The 17,653-nt window shown below is 47.4% G+C and overlaps 1 protein-coding gene and 1 long non-coding RNA gene across 4 annotated transcripts in view; one reads left to right on the top strand and one right to left on the bottom strand.

Annotated features, from left to right (window-relative positions):
* The window catches only part of CACNA1G (calcium voltage-gated channel subunit alpha1 G), a 262,233-nt gene that overhangs the window by 54,154 nt on the left and 190,426 nt on the right, over positions 1-17,653 (top strand). The gene's annotated exons all lie outside the window — the stretch shown is intronic.
* LOC120918868 lies at positions 5,715-16,742 on the bottom strand. Its single transcript, XR_005744481.1, has 3 exons — positions 16,250-16,742; positions 9,849-10,058; positions 5,715-5,925 (listed from the first exon to the last, which is right to left on the bottom strand). It is a non-coding gene; the product is annotated as an uncharacterized LOC120918868 (long non-coding RNA).

The raw sequence follows: 17,653 nt of genomic DNA, 5'->3' as shown, positions 1-17,653 counted from the left end.
TAAGCCTACATAGTAGGGTTGTCCCAATACCGATGCTAGTATCGGTATCGGGACTGATTCCGAGTATTTGCGGGAGTACTTGTACTCCCGCAAATGCCCCCGATGCCTCATCCAAAACTCGCGCCGCCCGCCGCCGCCGCCACCGCTTGGTTAATACGGGCGGGGGGAACATTACAGCTTTCATTTGAATAGCTGTAGTGTTTCCCGCCGCGCCGCGTATAGACAGTCCCCCTTGCTCGGGTGAACTGTCCAATCCCGAGCAAGGGGGAGTGTCTATACGCAGCGCGGCGCGAAACACTACAGCTATTCAAATGAAAGCTGTAATGTTCCCCGCCCGTATTAACCAAGCGGCGGCGCGGCAGCATGTAGGTAAGGGGGACATTGCTGCATATATGGGGGGGACATGGCTGCATATTTGGGGGGGACATGGCTGGATATGGGGGGGACATGGCTGCATATGGGGGGGACATGGCTGCATATGGGGGGACATGGCTGGATATGGGGGGGACATGTCTGGATATGGGGGGGACATGGCTGCATATGGGGGGACATGGCTGGATATGGGGGGACATGGCTGGATATGGGGGGGACATGGCTGCATATGGGGGGACATGGCTGGATATGGGGGGGACATGGCTGCATATGGGGGGACATGGCTGCATATAGGGGGACATGGCTGCATATGGGGGGACATGGCTGTATATAGGGGGACATGGCTGGATATGGGGGGACATGGCTGGATATGGGGGGGACATGGCTGCATATGGGGGGACATGGCTGCATATGGGGGGGACATGACTGCATATATGGGGGGGACATGGCTGCATCTGTGGGGGGACATGGCTGCATTTGGGGATACATTTTAAAAAAAAGTATCGGTATTCGGTATCGGCGAGTACTTGAAAAAAAGTATCGGTACTTGTACTCGGTCCTAAAAAAGTGGTATCGGGACAACCCTACTACATAGTATAATGTATTGTGCATGTTCTAGGCACAAATGAAACCTGTTTAATATGTCTGGGATTCCATTCAAGTAGCAGGTCTGGAATACATTTGAAGGGCTTTTGAAAAAAATTAGTTGGCTCCATGATGGCGAGATCGAATGCTCTGATGAACAACGTTTCAGAATTTCTGTAACCTTCGTATTAAATTTGATTGTTATATGACCAGCTTTATTAATTAAAATTGTGCTGAATACATACATTTCAGCAGAAGTATTTATACCCCACTATGACAGTGTAGCTGCACATTATTAGTTCATAAAATTAAAATTTAGGAGAATTTGTCAGCACATTCAATCTGAACAATTTGTTAAGGATGTGATGATACTCCTAAAAATTTATAGTAGCGTTTTTATCTTTCCACAATATGGCCATAATCATAACACAGTCACACAATCTTCTTCAACCCTTCTAGAAAACCCGTTTCATGACGCAATAAAAAAAAAAAACAGTCAATCTCCAAACTGTTCCCTCAAAGTTGGGAGCATGAAATCGTCCAAAATGTCTTGGTATGCTGACGCCTTAAGAGTTCCCTTCACTGAAACTAAGGGGCCAAGCCCAATCCCTGAAAAACATCCCCATAGCATAATCCCCTCTCCACCAAATGATTTGAATCAGTGCACCAAAGCAAGGTCCATAAAGACATGGATGAGAGAGTTTGGGGTGGAGGAACTTGACTGGCCCACAAATGCGTTTCTGGAAGAATAGTCAAACACTCCCATAGACACACTCCTAAACCTTGTGGACGGCCTTCCCAGAAGAGTTGAAGCTGTTATAGCTGCAAAGGGGGGCCAACTCAATATTGAACCCTACGGACTATGACTGGGATGCCATTAAAGTCCGAAAACTGAATGATCATATGACCGCTCAGTTTTCTTCAGCTCTGAGAAGAGATTGGTGACTGTCAATCACCCCTATTCGAGTGCCGGGTTGGTGAGGTGGCGATCACAGCTGACTTTGGCTCTCAGTCAAGTGCTGAGAGCTGCAGTGAGCTGGCAGCTGAGTGAATCCCAACAATATGGTCAGGATCCTTCCAGAGGCTGGAGCAGCTCCATGACGTCAGCGCTATTAGCTGACTCTGAATCATAGAAGAGCAAAAGTAAGTGCACTCCTGTGACCCAGATAAGAAGCCCATTAATCTTAAACCATTGCCTATACTTCTCTTTTAATAAACATTTTTATATTCTTTAAAGGGGTTGTAAACCTGTTTTTTCACCTTAATGCATCCTATGCATTAAGGTGAAAAAACATCTGATACTTACTGGCCCTCCAGCCCCCCCCCCCCCCCGGTTTACTTACCTGAGCCCTCAAAAGTCCTGCGTCAAGAACGCGCTGGCTTCTCGGCTCTTCTTGCCCCGGGCTTCTCAGTCCTTCATTGGATAGATTGATAGCAGCGCAGCCAGGAGCGTGCACGCAAGATAACCCCCTTGGGAAAGCGCTTCCCAGAGGGGGTTATCTGATACGGGGAGGAACCGAGACAGCCGCCGAGTGACCCCAAAAGTCGAGGTCCGGGCCACTCTCTGCAAAACGAGCTGCACAGCGGAGGTAAGTATAACATGTTTGTTATTTAAAAAAAAAATATTAGAACCTTTACAATCACTTTAAGATGCTTTCTTGACACAAAACACGTGTGTGGAACGTAGTAAAATAATTGAATGTCAAACTTGATCTTAGCTTGGTGGTAATATAAGCGATGCACCTAGAAGATAATAGATTTTTGGGGGGATTTTGGCCCGTTCCTTCGGCTTCCTATGATAAACCCCACATCGGAAATCACGCACATACGAACAAGCTCTTTCTGTACAGACATGGCTACTTGAATGGTATGTAAATAACGTTTGTTTTATACTTTCAATATGCCCGTTGCTGAGTGATGCGTCTCTCTGATGATTCATATTTGTTTGTATCTCTCCTAATTTGACTTTGATTTGCGATCACAAAAAAGTGTTATTGTCCGGGTCTTTTTGAAGTATGTACAAAGTTACGTTGGTATAGATATTATAATGAGATCTGCTTTGTACACAATGGTATTCAGTGTGTCTGGCTTTCTCATATAGCATTTTCATCTTTTAGCTCCCTGATATACAGCCTGTATTTGCATATGTAGCAATTATAGCATTAATAATAAATGCATAGGGGGGTTTTGCATGCAGCTGTACATTTTTTTATTTTCCAGTAAAGCCGTGCCTAGAAACAGGTGGCCAGTGGAGGCCCCTGCTATGGCAGTACCAGTCCGCACGGACTTTGGCATCAGAAATGGGACCCCTCTAAAAATGTTAGCCTGGTTCTACCATACAATTGATGATGGAAAGGTAAAGAAATGCCTGTCTGGTGGTAGAAGGTAAGTTTCTTGCACCTGCCCTAGTAAATAACTAGAGACCCGCATGCGCCGTTCGTGAAAAACGTCAATCACGTCGGGTCACACAACATTTACATAAAACACGCCCCCCTGTTCCAAATTTGAATTAGGCGGGCTTACGCCGGCCGATTTCCGCTACGTCGCCGCAACTTACGGAGCAAGTGCTTTGAGAATACAGCACTTGCCCGTCTATGTTGCGGAGGCGTAATGTAAATCAGATACGTTACGCCCGCACAAAGATACACGATCGTACGTCAATCTGGCCCTAGCTGTCTGGCTTTCTCTGGCTTTGGTTCATTGAGACATGAATCTGGAACAAAAACCAGAGGCACGGCGATGGGCTCTAGTTTCGCCCCTTGCTATGCAAAATTCAACATTGGATTTTTGGGAAGAACATTCCATATAAAATAATAGCTCATATGTAAGATCCATTATATTCTATGGAAGATACATTGATGATGTACTCATTATTTGGGATGGTGATGTGGATGGGTTCTTGGCTTTTGTTGCACATTGTAACAATAATGATTTAGGCCTCACCTTTACAAATGGTATCGATTCTGATCATTTGGTGTTTTTGGATTTAGAATGAACACATGAAAATGGCTCCACTGTGGTTAAACAGCACATGTGAGTCTGGCTTGATCTTCCTTTTGTATATGCACATGTGCTTCTTTCTTTTTTACATTTGAATAAACTGCTTTATTTGCATATGAGCCAGCAAACTTTCTCATTCACCACATTTTTGGGTACAGTGCCCCCTTTTCCATTTTTTTTATTGCTTTCTCAATGGTCATATGAGTTGGGGCAGCAGCGGCCTTTCTGTTCTACTAAATTATCCACTTGGACATTCTTCCATGTGTCTGTTATCTTGTTTTTGAGTACAGTTGAACCTCGGATTACAAGCATAATCCATTCTAGGAGTATCCTCGTAATCCAAAGTACTCGCATATCAAAGCGTGTTTTCCCATTGAAGTCAACGGAAACGAAAATAATTTGTTCCGCATTGACTTAAATGGGATGCAGTACCGAATGCGGCCAGAGGTGGGGGGGGGGGTGTGCCAAAAACGTCCGAAAAGGCCAGAGGACACTTCAGCTTGTTCCCTGCGCCCTGTACCTCAGGCCAAATGAGGTACTGCAGGCCAATTTTCAGCTTTTCTCGGCTCCTGTGCCCCTGTACCTCAGGCCAAATGAGGTACGGCAGGCCTATTTTCGGCTCTGCTCAGCTTCTGCGCCTCCGTACCTCAGGCCAAATGAGGTACTGCAGGCCTATTTTCGGCTCTGCTCAGCTTCTGCGCCTCCGTACCTCAGGCCAAATGAGGTACTGCAGGCCTATTTTCGGCTCTGCTCAGCTTCTGCGCCTCCGTACCTCAGGCCAAATGAGGTACTGCAGGCCTATTTTCGGCTCTGCTCAGCTTCTGCACCCCCGTACCTCAGGCCAAATGAGGTACTGCAGGCCTATTTTCGGCTCTGCTCAGCTTCTGCGCCCCCGTACCTCAGGCCAAATGAGGTACTGCAGGCCTATTTAACTTGAATTCTGCTCGTCTTGTGAGTCAACACTTGCAAACCAAGTCAGAATTTAAAAAAAAAGTTGCTCGCAAATCAAAACGCTCTCAAACCAAGTTACTCTTAAACCGAGGTTCCACTGTATAAGCTCTGTGCTCACCCTCCAGTGCACAGCCCCACCGCAGGGGGAAAAAAAATGTGCCCAGAGTTGGGCTTTATAAAAGGTTCTATTTATTGGGCCAAATTTGGGCCAAATTTTTAAAAATGCACTGCACCACAATTCGATAGTGCCATTGATAGATTTGTTTTTGGATTTTTATATCCAAACTGCTTTCTCTGTTAAATAAAATGTAAAAAATGCCCAGCAGGTATGTTACAGGTAGCAAGTAAACCAAAAATGATGAACTGGGACTTTAACAGGTTGACTGCATCCTTCGGTCCAACCACTATGCCTAACAGCATTTGATGAAAAGCAAGCAATCGAGTTTCGGTTTTATCACCTGGTGTTCTTCCGCCACTTGGCCATAAGTGCCGTTGTTGGCACCAAATTCAGCAACAAGGAAATTAGATTTGCTTTTGATTGTGTTTGCGGAGCCTAGATTGACTGGTGCATGAGCTGATGGGTTCTTAATTGGATACGCTTGTCCTTGTGATCTGTTTAGACATAATAATTGACAGTTGTGCATTGTTCCAGTTAAGCTTGCCCTGTTTCTGCTCAGTGCAGAATGTTCCATTGGTAAGACTGTGCGGCAGACTTAAATATTCAGCTTTGTTACATCCAAATCCCTCATTACTCTTCACGTGTGACCATCGTACGAAATAGCAAAGCAATGGACATTATGAAAAAAAAGAGGGGGGATTCTAATGGAAGCGATGATGACCCTCTAAGAATCCAGGTCTTTTCCTGCAATTGCCTTTATCGTACTCGCTCAGCTTAGGCTTTGTCAATGGTCTTTCATTTCGCACAGCTGCGTTAAGACCTATGTAAGTAGGTACGAGTCAGCGAATACAGAGCGCGTGAACTGTAAGTTGTGTTTTGTCTGCGTAGGATTATCGCTTCTGTGAATAGAAGAAATGTTGAAATGTCAGAATTAAACTTCGGTGAAGATTTAATGGCAGTCAAATACAATCAAAATGCAGAATTACAAAATGGGGGGTTTAACGTGGGCTGAAAAACAAGAAAATGGTTTAAAAGAGGACCTTCCGTCCAGATGTAAAATCCGCTTCTTTGTGAACATCCTATTACAGAAACAAAATTAGGTGGAAATAAAACTTCAAAAATAAAAAATCACTAAAAACAAAGATAGAAAAATACTTCAGTCCATTTGGAGCCTGTGGATACAAAATGCCCACCCGTCTATGTCTATAACAAGTTATGCATATTTATAGGCCCTTGGGCTCTGGTTGCTGTGTCCCTGACATCCTTCCTCCTCTACTTCCCCACATCTTTTCCCCCTCTATCCCCTTTGGCCCCCCTGTTATGAAGGCCTCTGCCTACATATTTCTTTGTTACCCCATTTGGAGAACCCAACTCCTTCATTAAACTTACCAGTGCCTTCTGGCACCCAGCTAGCACTCGGTCAGGGCCGATCCTAGGCAGGGTGCACAGGGTGCTCCGCACCCAGGCGCCGCAGAGGTGGGGGCGCTGAAGCTCCAAAGTGCTCCCCTCCCTCCTTCTTGTCTGTGTCCAGAGGCGGAGCGCATGTAGCGGGTGCTGTGGTTCCCCATCCCGCTTGCTCTCTCCGCTGGCAACTGACGAGCGCATACCTCCCACTGTCCCCGGAACCCGGGTTGGGTACCACAGCGGAGCCTAGTACCGGAACACGTCCTGGTACTAGGCTCCACTAATTAATTCTGTCCAGTGTGCATGTAGCAGTCTCCTGTGTGACCCGCCCCCTCTGCGGGTGTCGGCTCTTCTCCTATAGGCGGTGTGATGAGAGGCTTCAGGGTTGGCCGGAGCTGCTGCCAATCATCCTGTGCACTCCCAGAAATGCTCTCCGAGTGCCACCCTCCAAGTAACGAAAGATGCCACGTATGCCCCGCCCCTGTAATGTGCTTCTGCTCCCAGCGCGCCCGAGCTACAGGGATCTATTGGACAAGTACTTATCTATGGGGACACCTGATGTGGGGGGCTCTGATGGGGGACACCTGCTGGGGGGGGCTGTGATGGGGGACACCTGCTGGGGGGGGCTGTGATGGGGGACATCTGCTGGGGGGGGCTCTGATGGGGGACATCTGCTGGGGGGGCTCTGATGGGGGACACCTGCTGGGGGGGGGCTCTGATGGGGGACACCTGCTGGGGGGGGCTCTGATGGGGGACACCTGCTGGGGGGATTCTGATGGGGGACACTAATGAAGACTTCTTAGGGGAGCATCTCTGTGTTTAAGTCGTAGCCATAGAACCATTTGTAAAGGGGAGGAGATACTAAGATGACCACGCCCATGTGGGGTGCCAGAAATATTTCTGCACCCAGGCGTCTGTGACCCTAGGATCGGGTGCAAGTGCAAGTAGTGCCGCCATGCCTAACTACTGCCTCCTGGATCCTTGAAATTCCATGCGCATACTCTACTGCAATGGTCTGAGATACATTCCCATGTCATTTTAGGTGCTCAGCTATCGCATTGAGATGTGGTTGATGGCACCTTCTGCTCTTAGAAGCATTGGAGGCTGAGACAAGGTATTTTTTCATCTCTTATTGTGAAATCTTTTCTTTTACAGACACATTTGTTTCATTGGCGGGGTGCTGGCAGGGGAGTAGAGCTTCCATTTTTCATTGGGCAAAGCTCCTAATGGGGAGATAGCAGTAAAAACCTCCAACCACTCAGGGATGCCCTCTGATGTGGCCCACGACCTCCTGCTTTGGGATGGCAGGTTGGCAAGCCCAGATTGTGGGTTCCCAACCTGCCACCCCAGAGGATCAGTGTTCTGAATGGAACCCGCACTGGAGGAAGCATGGCTGCGGAGGGAGCAAAGCTGCATAAGCCGATGCTTCCTGTATAGTGCTAGCTCCTGTCACTGGCGGAGTGATACCAATTGCATCCCACTTTGGACAGCAACAGCTGGCAATACCTGTAGCAAGGGAGATTCCTGAATGGAAGATTATTAATAAAGGTCAACTTATATTCTAAAATCATAGTGTACAGTATATATGGCATATCTCTTCTGCAGCGGTTTCCCTAAAATTTCCAATGCTAATTAGTAGGGTTGTCCCGGGACCGATACCAAGCATTTGCCAGAGTACTTGTACTGTCAGCGGTGATCAGTGCATGGGGAAGTTACAAGCACCGATCACCGCTGTATAGATTTAAAAGTAATTTCTCCGCTTCTCTCCCCCCCCCCCAGCTTTCAGCTGCTTTAAAATCAGTGGTGATCGGTGCTTGCAACTCCCCCACACACGATCACCGCTGACTGTCCCGTGTCCTCCTCCAGCCCCCCTCCGTTTTGCTGCATTCTCCCTTCATGTCCCCAGCCGTGTTTCTCTCTCCCTCCGTGTCCCCAGCCGTGTTTCTCTCTCCCTCCGTGTCCCCCCCGTGTTTCTCTCTCTCCCTCCGTGTATCACTCCGTGTCCCCCGCCGTGTTTCTCTCTCTCCCTCCGTGTATCCCTCCGTGTCCCCCGCCGTGTTTCTCTCTCCCTCCGTGTATCCCTCTGTGTCCCCCCCCATGTTTCTCTCTCCCTCCATGTATCCCTCCGTGTCCCCCGCCGTGTTTCTCTCTTCCCTCCGTGTATCCCTCTGTGTCCCCCCCCATGTTTCTCTCTCCCTCCATGTATCCCTCCGTGTCCCCCGCCGTGTTTCTCTCTTCCCTCCGTGTATCCCTCCGTGTCCCCCGCCGTGTTTCTCTCTCCCTCCGTGTATTCCTCTGTGTCCCCCGCCATGTTTCTCTTTCCCTCCCTGTATCCCTCCGTGTCCCCCCCCCGTGTTTCTCTCTCCCTCCCTCCGTGTATCCCTCCGTGTCCCCCGCCGTGTTTCTCTCTCCCTCCGTGTATCCCTCCGTGTCCCCCGCCGTGTTTCTCTCTCCCTCCGTGTATAAATTGTAAAAAATTAAAAACAAATTGTTAAAGATAAAAAAAAAAAAAACTACTGACACATGTGCCGCTGTCACATGAGATTAAAAAAAAGTATCGGTATTCGGTATTGGCGAGTGCTTGAAAAAAAGTATCGGTACTTGTACTCGGTCTTAAAAAAAGTGGTATCGGGACAACCCTACTAATTAGGTTTCACTTTCTTTTCCTAAAAGTTTGAGGTCAGGGGTCAAGAGTCTTGAGCATTACTGTAACCTGTATAGTGCAGTAATCCATCACTCTCGTAGCTTAAAGAGGAGTTCCAGCCAATATTTATGTTTATTAAAAGTCAGCAGCTACAAAAAGTGTAGCTGCTGGCTTTTAATAAACAGACACTTACCTGCTCCAGCGTTCCAGCGAAGCGCCGGCCGGGGCTCCGCTCCTCTCCCCCCCTCCCCGGCTGGCATCTTCATTGTCACTGTGGGCACCCGGCCGTGACAGTTTTTGGCTTCACGGCCGGGCACCCACTGCGCATGCGCGCCCGGCGCTGCGCTGTTTGATTGGACAGGCGATCGCCTAGGGCCTGTCACGTGTCCTAGGCGATCGCCTACAGGGAGGGGCTGCCAAAAGGCGATTAAGCTTAATCACCTTTCCAGCCCCTCGGAGGAAGTGGGACAGGAAGTCCCCTTCTCCTGAAGCCCCCACTCCCCCCCAAAAAAAATGACATGCCAAATGTGGCATGTAAGGGGGTGAGGAGTGGGATAAGCGGAAGTTCAATTTTTGGGTGGAACTCCGCTTTAAATGCACACGTTAAACAAAAATTTGATTGACCAACGCGGCCAAATATACTGTCTTATCAAATAAGGTTGATGGTTTCATAGCTAGTTGCTGATACTGTTGGTGGGATTGTAGATTGTAGTAGACTGTGTTCATGTGACACATGAAATAGAGTTCACCGTGTGAGAAATGGTTGTGACATACCGTTGACTCATCCAGGGATGGAAGCTATGTCAGCACCTCTGCTCTTGTCATCTGCATTGTTGTATAATTGAGGGATGATATTCTACAATGTGACACATTTTTCAAAGCGTCCTTTTATGTTTGAAGTCTAAAATGTCTTTTTTCTTCCAATGTAACTCCTTCCCTTTGGTCAAGAACATGACCGGATTGCCCTGTCTTCATCGCTTGTCTCTAAAACGAACGCATAAAAAATCTTGTTCACATTTAAACTGACACAGAGGTAAATGTTAAAGAAGAACTTGAGGCAAATGTACATAAAATACCCTTTACTTTACAGACTTGTTCCTTCAAAAGTCATGAAATCATTTTTCGGTGAAGCCACGATAGTTTTTATTACCGAAAATCTGTCTGGATATGCCTGAGAAGGGAAGGAACTTAACCCCTTCGCGCCTAATGCCCTGTACCAGGGTTTTACAAATTTGCTTGGAATCTAGGAGCCAGCTAAAAAAGTTAGGAGCCAGAAAACGCGCCCCGTCCCGACGAGCTTACGCGCAGAAGCGAACACATACGTGAGCAGCGCCCGCATATGTAAACGGTGTTCAAACTACACATGTGAGGTATCGCCGCGATTGGTAGAGCGAGAGCGATAATTCTAGCCCTAGTCCTTCTCTGTAACCCAAAACATGCAACCTGTAGATTTTTTTAAACGTCGCCTATGAAGATTTTAAAGGGTAAAAGTTTGTCGGCATTCCACGAGCGCACGCAATTTTGAAGCGTGACATGTTGGGTATGAATTTACTCGGCGTAACATTATCTTTCATAATATTTAAAAAAATGGGGATAACTTTACTGTTGTCTTATTTTTTAATTAAAAAAAGTGTAATTTTTTCCCAAAAAAGTGCGCTTGTAAGACCGCTGCGCAAATACGGCGTGACAGAAAATATTGCAATGATCGCCATTTTATGCTCTAGGGTGTTAGGATAAAAAATATATATAATGTTTGTGGGTTCTAATTAGAGGGAAGAAGATGGCAGTGAAAAATAGTGAAAAATTACATTAGAATTGCTGTTTAACTTGTAATGCTTAACTTGTAATACCAACGGCTCACCACCAGATGGCACCAGCTTACACATCTGGTGGTAATAACTTGGAATACCAACGGCTCACCACCAGATGGCACCAGCTCACAAAAAAAAACATTTTTTGCCCACCTTCCAAGCCAAGTCGCCAGGACACCATTTCTAGTCGCCATGGCGACCTGGCGCCCGGGATTTGTCGAGCCCTGCCCTGTACACACGATCGATCCATCAGATGAAAACGGTCTGATGGACCGTTGTCATCAGTTAACCGATGAAGCTGACTGATGGTCAGTCGTGCCTACACACCATCAGTTAAAAAAACGATCGTGTCAGAACGCGGTGACGTAAAACACAACAACGTGCTGAAAAAAACGAAGTTCGATGCTTCCAAGCATGCGTCGACTTGAGTCTGAGCATGCGTGGATTTTTAACCGATGGACGTGCCTACAAACGATCGTTTTTTTTCTATCGGTTAAATTGAAAACAAGATTGCTTTTTTTTTAACCTATGGATAAATAACCGATGGGGCCACACACGATCGGTTTGGTCCGATGAAAACGGTCCATCAGACCGATCGTGTGTACGCGGCATAAGGGAAAAACAAATCTTAATGCCTAAGCACAATTTTGCAACTTTGACATGTGTTCGTAAAACCGTACAGATCATCGCAACTATTGTGCATCCAGGTGGATTATACTGCATTATTTTTAGTACCAACTGGGCTTTCATTTGGTGGTAAATGGTAATGGATATCTCCTGATTTATTTATTTTTATTATGGAAGAAAAACTGGTCCTTAAAAAAAAAAATTATTTTAAATTTCGTTGTATACCGTATTTATCGGCGTATAACACACACTTTCCCCCCCTTAACATCAGGGGGAAATTGTGGGTGCGTGTTATACGCCAAACGGCTGCCTCGGAGGGGAAGGAGGGAACGAGCGCCGCAGAAATAGACAGAGCCGAGTGTACTGTGTACTCGGCTCCGCTCGCAGTCACGCCCAGTCATTCCCTTCTAGCATTTACGTCCTGCCATTGGACCGGTGTTATGTGCATCATAGGAGCCGGGCCAAGGGGCGGGACTGGGTGGGACTGCGAGATGAGCCCAGAGGAGCCAAATACACAGGACATTCGGCTTTGTCTATCTCGGTGGCGCTCATTCCCTCCTCGGCAGGCAGATGGACACTGATAATGGTGTAATTTTGGGCAAGGCTGCAGATGGACACAATTTTGGGCAAGGCTGCAGATGGACACACTTTTGGTCAAGGCTGCAGATGGACACACTTTTGGGCAAGGCTGCAGATGGACACACTTTTGGAGAAGCCTGCAGATGGACACACTTTTGGGCAAGGCTGCAGATGGACACACTTTTGGGCAAGGCTGCAGGTGGACACACTTTTGGGCAAGGCTGCAGATGGACACACTTTTGAGCAAGCCTGCAGATGGACACACTTTTGGGCAAGGCTGCAGATGAACACTGATCATTCTGCAATAATGGGAAACGCTGCAGATGGACACTGATCATTTTGCAATGATGGGCAAGGCTGCATATGGACAGTGTCATCTTAAGAGCATTATAGGCCCCCGGGCAATACACTGGGGCCCTGTCTACACAATCACGCACAAGAATTTACTGACAAAAATTATAAAATTTACTGGCAGAACCACATTTTTTACTGCCACTGCAAAAAAAAGTACCTAAAATTACATTTTTTAGTGCCGAACAATGCAAATGTCAGTATTTAAACTATAAACATATAGCGGGTGCTATTAGCAATGTGTTTAAGTTAAAAAAAAGTAAAAAAAAATCTTCATTGACATGAAGGTTGGGTTACTATAACCCAGCCAGCACAGAGTTTCCTCTTACATCAGAGTCTGCAGGATTCCCCCTTACAGTGAAAGGGAACTCTTATGTAAAGGGAACGCTGCAGATCATGATCTAAGGAGGGAACTCTGATGTGGAGGGGGGCTCTGGTGACCAGAGACCACCTTATATGAGAGTCCACTGCTTTCTCTTTGCCACTTACATCAGGGTCCGCAGACTGAGTTCCCCCTTGCATTGTAAGGGGGAATCCTGCAGACTCTGATGTAAAGGGGAACTCTGATGTGGGGGGCACTCTGGTGACCAGAGACCACCTTCCGTAGAGTAAATACACTAAGGTAAGGGGGGTCACTAATATAGGAGGGGGAACCTTTATATCAGTGCCCCCTTACATTTTTTGCATTCACTCCCCCCTTACATCAGTAACCCCCCGCACTCGTGGAGGACCAGATCTTCTCTGTGATTTCTGCAAACTGGGCATGGGCAGTTCTAACCCGTCACTCTCCACAATTTTTTACTGGGGTTGCTGGGCAGCCGGTGGGGCCCCCAGGCAAGCGGGGCCCCCGGGCAACTTCCCAGCGTGCCCAATGGAAAAGATGGCCCTGCATATGGACACTGATAAGGCTGCATTGATGGGCATTTAAAATGTATTTTTTTTTCCTTAAACTTCCCTCCTAAAATTGGATCATGCTCTGCTGGGGTTTTTTCGCCTTCCTCTGGATCAACTGTGGGTATAGAATTGGGTATATAGGATTGTACGATATTTTTTATCTTATTTATTTTATGGTTGAACTAAATGGACTTGTGTCTTTTTTCAACCTAACTACTGTATGTAACTACTATGTAACTAGCACCCTTATTGTGAGATTTTCCATCACCTCCTGGGCCGGTAACAACTGCAAAAATTTAGAAATTTCCCCATTGTCTGTCTTAGTGATAATGGCAACCTTGACGAATAGGATCGATCTCTCCAGCCTACACATGGGGTTTTCTAAATCTCCTTTTCAAAAATATATATTTATTAAATGTTTTTCCTATACATACAGTACTCATTAATATTATGTGTCCTTTTTCTGAACTTCCAAAGAATATTTTCCCACTAATCAACAGATCAGAATATTATGCAGTCATATTAATGCAGAGTCGTATTAATGAATCTCTCTACAATGCACTCTCATCAGCTCAATTATAATGGAAATAGCCAAGCTCAAGTTCCCTTCTTTAGCAGATATAAATGGCTTATGTTTCACCATTTATTCTTGAGGGGACTACATTTAGTATACATCCACAAAACTCAACTCATTTTCCAGCTTCATGTGGATGTAAATTCTATGAGCAAGGGGCCAAAAATAATGGTTTCTACTTCTACTCTTGTAAGTAGACGCTTTATAATTCACGTGAAATCAACTCTTGAGTCTTTACAGAATTAGTCTGAATTCAGGCCCTCCAATTGTAAGGGAACACAATGATACTGTGTTTCCCTGGAAATATGGCAACAAAAGACACGGTAGGGCTTATTTTCGGGGTAGGTCTCACTGTGTATTGTGCTGTCTTCTCTCCCCCTGCCTGATGCCTAGTACACACGTACAGGATTCCCGGCGGTTAAAAGTCCGCCAGGAATCCCGAGGGGAAAACCGAGAACCTGTTCGGTACGTTTTTCCCCCTACAAATGAGAGGTTTTCCCAACAGGAAAACTGCTGTCGAGCTTTGGTCGGGAATCCCAGCCGTGTGTATGCTCCATCGCAGTTTTTCACGTAGGAAAACTGCGGGGAAAAAAGACCACCAGGAATCCCGGCGGGAAAAAACGAGAGCTGGTTCTCTTGTCCTTGAATTATTTTTCACATCATCGGTGTGAGTGGGGCCCCATGTTAAGTTTTTGCCTAAGGCCTCACAAAGCCTAGAGCCGCCTCTGCTGGGCTCCAATACCATCGCATTGCTAATTTGTAGTTTCTTTCACAGTTTGGTGACCCCCGCCATAGAGGAACTAGGTTCACCTCGACTTCTACCACACTTGCATTGCTGCTGTGGACGAGGAGAAAATAGACTGGACTAGATTGTTACAGTTGATTTCTTCTTTGTGCTCTTTTGCCATTCTGTTTACTAGGGTTTGTCCCGATACCGATACTAGTATCGGTATCGGGACCGATTCCGAGTATTTGCGGGAGTACTTGTACTCCCGCAAATACCCCCGATACCGAAATAGAATACTTGCACTCCCCCCCCCCGCCGCTGCCGTTACGCCGCATCCCCGCTACCGCCGACTGGGTAATACGGGCAGGGAACATTACAGCTTTCATTTGAATAGCTGTAATGATTCACGCTGCGCCGCGTATAGACACTCCCCCTTGCCCGGGTGAACTGTCCAATCCGGAGGGAGGGGGAGTGTCTATACGCAGCGCAAATCATTACAGCTATTCAAATGAAAGCTGTGTAATGTTCCCCGCGCGTATTAACCAGTCGGCGGCAGCGGGGATGCAGCGGGATGCAGGTAAGGGGGACATGGCTGGATATGGGGGGGAGACATGGCTGCATGGGGGGAGACATGGCTGCATGGGGGGAGACATGGCTGCATGGGGGGGACATGGCTGCATGGGGGGAGACATGGCTGCATGGGGGGGACATGGCTGCATGGGGGGAGACATGGCTGCATGGGGGGGACATGGCTGGATATGGGGGGAGACATGGCTGCATGGGGGGAACATGGCTGGATATGGGGGGAGACATGGCTGGATATGGGGGGAGACATGGCTGGATATGGGGGGGGACATGGCTGGATATGGGGGGACATGGCTGCATATGGGGGGGACATAGCTGCATATGGGGGGGACATAGCTGGATATGGGGGGAGACATGGCTGCATATGGGGGGGACATGGCTGGATAATGGGGGGACATGGCTGCATGTGGGGGGACATGGCTGCATGTGGGGGGGACATAGCTGGATATGGGGGGGGACATGGCTGCATATGGGGGGGACATAGCTGGATATGGGGGAGACATGGCTGGATATGGGGGGACATGGCTGCATATGGGGGGGGACATGGCTGGATATGGGGGGGACATGGCTGCATATGGGGGGGACATGGCTGGATATGGGGGGACATGGCTGCATATGGGGGGGACATAGCTGGATATGGGGGGGGACATGGCTGCATATGGGGGGGGACATAGCTGGATATGGGGGAGACATGGCTGGATATGGGGGGACATGGCTGCATATGGGGGGGGACATGGCTGGATATGGGGAGACATTGCTGCATATGGGGGGGACATGGCTGCATATGGGGGGGACATAGTTGTATAGGGGGGGGGCATGGCTGCATTTGTGGGGGAACATGGCTGCATATGGGGGGGGGACATGGCTGCATTTGGGGACACATTTAAAAAAAAGTATCGGTATTCGGTATCGGCGAGTACTTGAAAAAAAGTATCGGTACTTGTACTCAGTCCTAAAAAAGTGGTATTGGGACAACCCTACTGTTTACTCATCAAGGTCAAGAGAAACAAATAATTAGCAACTTTACTGTTTGTCTTGGTCAGGACCTTCCCTCTCACTGAGCCTTTGTAGTATGGTGAGCACTCCACCTTTGCCGGTACACCGCTCTGTTTTGTTCCTTCGGCTCTCCTCCATCTATTTGTATGGTTTTGGTCAGCTTGGTTGGCTCCTTTGGGCTTCAGTATTATGTATATGCTGATGACAGTCAAATCCATCTCTCGGGCTTCCTGTCTCTCATCTTTAATGGATTATTTTCCTCGTTGCCTCACAGCTGTCTCCTCTTTCATGTCCTTTTCACTGCGGGAAAACCCGACGGATAAAAGTGAACTTTTCATTATTCTGTTTTCTCCCAGTTTTAGTGCATTGTTCAGTTGTTTGCAAATGAGAGCGGTAATCCCAAACTGTGCTGCTTGCAAAGCATGTAATTATTAGTGTGTCATTGTATACTGTTTCTACATTGCAATAATTACTAGCCCACAACACACTGACTACCGTGCTAAAACACTTCTTATTTGTCAGAAGAACTTAAAGGTACACTCCAGACAAAAATCGATGTTTTGCATTTAATTGTAAAGGGGTGGCAGGCTCTAGGGTGTGATGGGCATCCTTCTAAGTGTGCGGGATACTGGTTGTGGTTAATGATTAGCTTTTGCCTGTTGGAGTGGAGTTGATGCATGGAGAAAACGGTGAGGATAAAGGCAAAAACCAGTCTGGAATTGGCACAGGCTCATTGTCCGTCTCACACGGCCTACTGGTTCTGTGTAATAAAAGTGTTAAAGAGTAACTCCACCAGGGGTGTTGCTAGGGGGCAAAAAGACCCGGGGCTTCAGCCGAAGTCCAAGGCCGGCACCGGGGGGGGGGGGGTTATTTGGCTGGGTGGCGCTGGGTGGCGCTGAGTTATTTGGCTGGGCGGTGGGGTTGTGTGGTGGGGGTAAGCTCACTTGCTGCCTGGTTTACCAGTGCCCATCAATGATGACCACTAAACTCACCTACCTGACACACTGACCATTACACTGACCTACCTGACCTCACCTACCTGACATACATAAACTGACCTCACCTACTTGACATACAGACTATCACCTACCTGACATACATAGACCTACCTGACATACATACACAGACCTACCTGACATACGTATATTGACCTCACCTACCTGACATACATACACTCACATATCTGACATACATACACAGACCTACCTGACATACGTACATTGACCTCACCTACCTCACATACACACACTGACCTACCTGACATACATACACTCACATACCTGACATACATAGACCTACCTGACATACATACACTGACCTCACCTACCTGACATGCATACACTGACCTACCTGACATACCTACCTGCAGGGGTCAAGTCCTGGGGAAAAAAGTGTGGGAACTCCCACCCAAGATCCACTCCCCCACCAAAAATAT

Source organism: Rana temporaria, chromosome 12 (assembly GCF_905171775.1).
Source record: "Rana temporaria chromosome 12, aRanTem1.1, whole genome shotgun sequence".
In the NCBI taxonomy this organism is placed as follows: Eukaryota; Metazoa; Chordata; class Amphibia; order Anura; family Ranidae; genus Rana; species Rana temporaria.
This window is presented reverse-complemented; position numbering and strand designations above follow the sequence as displayed.